This window comes from Dasypus novemcinctus, chromosome 9 (genome assembly GCF_030445035.2).
Source record: "Dasypus novemcinctus isolate mDasNov1 chromosome 9, mDasNov1.1.hap2, whole genome shotgun sequence".
NCBI lineage: Eukaryota > Metazoa > Chordata > Mammalia > Cingulata > Dasypodidae > Dasypus > Dasypus novemcinctus.
The window spans coordinates 29,441,627-29,446,646 of NC_080681.1; the positions used below are offsets into that span (position 1 = coordinate 29,441,627).

Here is a 5,020-nt window from a genome sequence, read left to right on the forward strand (position 1 = left end):
AAAAGTTCCACATAGGATATACTCCCTTTTGCTTAAGCCCAAATCAACTAATTTGGGACCTTAACTACATCTGAAAAAAAAAAAAATCCCCTCACCTTTACTTATTGTATTGTCTAGGAATCAGCCACAGGTTCCCGGTGCACTGAAGGGGAGGAGATAAATAAAGGCAGGCGTGTCTCTTTGGGGGTGGGAGTAGTCACTTCAGGATGTGTCTGCCTCCTCAGCCCAAAGTCAATTTCTCTTTTCAGCACAATTTTTGCATATTTCTTGAAAATTGGCTTTTACCATTTAGTTTTCCTATGAATAAACCAGCAATTTTTGAAGCCTGCTAAAACCACACCCACAAGTGAAACAAAGCCTTTTATCAAGTCCTATTAACACCATTTAAGGAACTATACTAAAATTTGAATTGGATTATTCAAAGGCTGCAAGCAGAGACATATTCCTGTACTTGCATGTCAATTCTGCAGGAATAGACACTGAGGAGAATATCACATTTTGTTATTTTTAAATGTTTCTGTTGACTTCTGATAAAAATGAAAGACACCTCACAACCACCAGGCTTCAGCTTTCTTGGGGTTGCTGTCTTGTTAGTTGAGAGAACAAAGATTGAGATGTTATACCTTTCGACCAAATGTTTAAACGGAGAAAAAAGAGAATTTAAAAAAAATTCTCTTGAGCAAACGACCACTTAGCTCAATTTTTTTTTTGCTGTTTTCACTTGCTTATTTGTTGTTAATCTCACAAAGAGATGTACCTCAAGGGAGAAGACCTAAATAAATTCTTAGCAACTGTCTTCCTAGAATTCAACTGCAACAATAGTTTCAAAACAATTATTTTTTATTTCCAGTTCAATAACTGGAATTATTGAACTTTTTGTTGTTGTCATTGTTTTCCTAAGGAGACCAATTCTGAATTTCTGTAAAGTTGTTCTGTAGCCAATTCAGGGTAACAACCATGCAAGACCATGTGTGCATGTGCGTGTGCATTGCAGGCATTAAGGGATGAATCAGGAGAAAAGGCACATGCTTCTTTACTGCAATGGTATTTTGTTTTCTAAGCAAGAAGGTTTGCTCAGTTTTTAAACAGGCAAAGCCTTGGGGAACGTGGTCCTAGGTCCTGCTGCATATTTTGGATTTTCAGATTTTCTGGTTTTTAGAAGGTTTAGTTCCCTGATTGTAAGAGAATTCCTATATTCTGGAAAGAAGAAGGAATTCAGTTCTTTTGAATTACAAAATTGACTGCGGCTGAAATATATATATGGCTTTACTGTACAACACCTGGAGACAATAATCTCGTGATAGTCACTGGACAAAATGGTTTGAGCTAAAAAAGAAAAAGATGTACTAAAAAATCAATATGGCAGCAAAAAACAGGAACAAAGGAGATAAGCAGCTAAACTATTGTGCAAATTTTAGTCAGAACTGTGGGGCACTCTTGTTTAAAGATAATATAGTGGATTTTAACACTCATAACTACAACTAACTCACTAGATTACCTGACCTTTAAATATGATTGTCCCTTTCATTTGACCAAATGGCATTTACCTCGTAAAAGAAACTATTCATTCACTTCAGAAAACCAATATATGAAAATATGCTAAATTGACATTTAGAATTATCTCAAAACACCTTTATGATAACTTATGTTATTATTTCCATATGATTTGAATTTGAGATTTCAAATTGCATTTTACATCCATTAAAAAATAATAGCCAGATATCAGGTGGATACTAGGGTTATCTGATAATGATATTAGAGTTTTTCTTATCAGCTAAGTAATTGCTTATTTTCCGTGCTGAAGGCAAGTTGAACTCTTTGCCCTTACACCTGTAGTGTATGAGGTACAGGGGCACAAAACCTCACATTTTATATACCACAAAAATGTTTTATAATAAGGAGAACAGCTTTTCTCCATTGTCTTGATAATTCGGGAAATAGGGAGAGCAAAGCAGCAGAGAGTTTTCAAGGTTGCAGACACTAGCTGACCCCTGATTCATAGCTGCAGGTCTGCCAGCCAGATTCTTTCTTTAGGATGTCTTTTTACTACAGAGGAACGCATTCTCCCTCTCCAGTTGCCCCTTCTGCTTCCCAGAATCTTAAAAGTTATACAGAACACATTAAATAATAGAAGCAAGCTTGAGCGAGTATCAGCACTGGGGAAATCTACCTTAATTTGACATAAATAAAAATACTTTGGGCACCTTATAGTTATAACTACATCAAAGAGAGCAGAGGCAATTTCACTTTGTAGTCTCATGGAAGTTGAAAAGTATAGGCCTTGAGATAAAAAGGAATTCCATCGGAAGTTATGTTCCTGAGTCCCTTACCTCTTACAAGTTTTTAGCATTCTTGGCACTAGTAACTGAATGCTCTTACCCTCTGAACACTTTCAGAAACAGGAAAATAAATAAATATATAGATTTGGGATTAAAAGTATATGAGAAAAGCTCAGACATCAGTCCCTAGAATCTAAATGGATTTGGGTAAGCCAATCACTGCTCTGTTTTAGTGTTAAGTATGAAATCTGGACTAACAAGTACAGCCAATAAGGCCTAGTGAGTACTTTCAAGGTACTTTGTTAATGTCCCAAAGCCTCGTGTATATATATATACACATATATATGCATGCTACAGGAAGAATTCCTGTTGCTTCTCATGAAAAGAATACCTAATTTTAAACATCTAATGAGCTTGGTGGGGTGAGCCAAGCTTATAACTATTTGCATAGACTTAGAGCTAATGAGAGCCAAGTTGTGAGCTGATTTTATCAGTGGGAAGCTCGGCTCTTAGCTTGTCTAAAGGATGGGAAAGGAGTGTATAATGGCTTTTGCCTTCAGGCTAGCTTTTCACTTAAGTAAGTGTCTTCTTTTTGCCCTCAGGGCTTCCTACGGAACTATTATATATGGAGGCTTTCTTAAAGTAAGATTATTTTTAGATACACAAACAACTGCTTGAACAGGGACTATTTTAGTCAGATCTTTTTATTTGGAGACAGACAGATAGAAACTCAGTTTTGTTCCCATCTCCTCCTCTCCACCTCTGTTTTACTGTTATTTTTCATTTGTAAAGAACGCCCTTTACAAATATTCTAAAGAAAATAGAAAATGTACAAAAAATCGATGGTTAAAGTGCCTCTGAGAAGGTGTCTTCCCGCCAGCGTCTGGTCCTTGTGTCCGATCTGGAGCTGCTGAGGTGGGGTGAGTGGGCTGCTCACCCAGCCACACAGTAGGTAACTGCTGCATTCTTAATCTGTGTTTCAGAAAATGATAAGGCTCTTTTCTTTCAAATGGTAGAGATTGAAAAACTCTTGGGTCCTTTGAATTATACTTCCGTTGGCTAATGTGGCTGGCAAATCTGGGGCTTTGATTAAAACAAAAAACCAACAAACAAAAAAAAACTATCCTCTGTCACTCCTCTTTCCTATTTGTGGATCCAGGTGCACTGGGCTAAGCAGAGGCAGCACGGCCATCGGATCCGAGATCAAGGTGCTTTTACATTTAGGGCAGATGAAGCTGCTCATGTTCTCCACCACCCCAGTGATGGGCAGCTTTGCCTTGTGGCAGAAGTTGCTTTCTTTCTGGACATCCTGGAGTGATACTTCCTGAGAAATGATGACGATCACAGTCCCATCGATGTGTGTATAGAGAGGTACCAGAGAGAGACGCGTTCGTTGGCGGTCCCAGGTAGGGTGTCCACAAGGAGGTAGTCAACTTCTCCCCAGGCCAGGTCAGGAAGGAATTGCTTAATCAGACCATTTTTCTTTGGTCCCCTGCAGATAATGGCATCATTAGGACTGTTGAGCAAAAAACCCACTGACATCACCTTGAGATTGTCTCCCACATGCCCTGGAGACCATCATGAGCCTTTCAGGTGAACCTGCTCTCTTTCCAGGCCCATTATGCTGGGAATGGATAGCCCACATCTATCAGTGTTTAGAAGAGTGATCTGTGGGCTCTCATCCTTTGTCAGGACCTGAAAGTGCTCTTTCCAACGCTGCCTTTCCCAGACAACATGATTCTGTATTTCAAGGTTTTCATTTTCCTCTTTGATATTCTCTGTGGCCAGGTCCAGAAGCTCACAGCCACTGGTTGGGGCACGCCTGGCGTGAGTCCCCTCAACCTGCAAGGGCACCGCGGGCCTGGGATGGTCCTGAGGCACCTCTTCCATTCTGTGCCCTTTCCTGCAGATGCAGTCACTGGAACTTGCAGCTGTGCATTTCTGTCCCACAGCACCCCTGTGTTTTTATTTTATTTTTATTTTTCAAACTGAATTTATCCAAACTAATGGAATTCAGGGACACAGCTTTCATTCATAAACATTAAAAATATTCAGTTGCTTTTAGATTTCATTGTAACATATTATCCAATTTATGATACATAAATTACTTCTTCCTGCCCTTTGTTGTGAGTTATTTTTGTGGGTTATTTAATATCCAATTGGTACAAATTGGAACCATGGAGCTTCCATGAAAAATAACCATTGCCTCTCTGTGGGTACTGATATTAAATTTAGTAATATTAACAGCATAATAACAACAGGGACAATCAGAATTATTTTGAGCAGCGCATTATCCAACAAGACACTGTGAGATTAAGCCATTTTAGTAGCATTAAATACCTGTCATTTTATTTCCATCACTTTTCAGTGGGTGGTTGATTGGGATTAGTGGGTAGATTAGTCTTTTTATGGAAATGCTTATATGCATTCAAAAAAGTATGCCCTAAATGACTGAGTCCTACACTCATTTGTCTTTAATAGTTATTTAGCTTATTGTATCTATTATTTAAGGAAGAGAAAGCTAGAATTAGGATTTAGTTCAGAGAGTTTTTTAGTTCAGAAAGATGGATTGGTCATATTTGTTTTTCTCCTCCTCCTTATTTCTCCCTCCTCATACCCCAATAAATGGTAGAAAAAGATACAAAAGGCTATTAAAAATGGGAAGAATAATCTCAGGTGAGAAATAGACCAAACACAATTCTGCCAGAAAAAAAAAAAAGCAGCTGGAGGAGTGGTAACAA

The 5,020-nt window shown here is 38.4% G+C and overlaps 1 pseudogene; it reads right to left on the minus strand.

The window, feature by feature from the left end:
- Positions 1–3,399: 3,399 nt before the first annotated feature.
- On the minus strand, positions 3,400–4,039 carry LOC101425474 (cytosolic Fe-S cluster assembly factor NUBP1 pseudogene; annotated as a pseudogene).
- Positions 4,040–5,020: the final 981 nt, after the last annotated feature.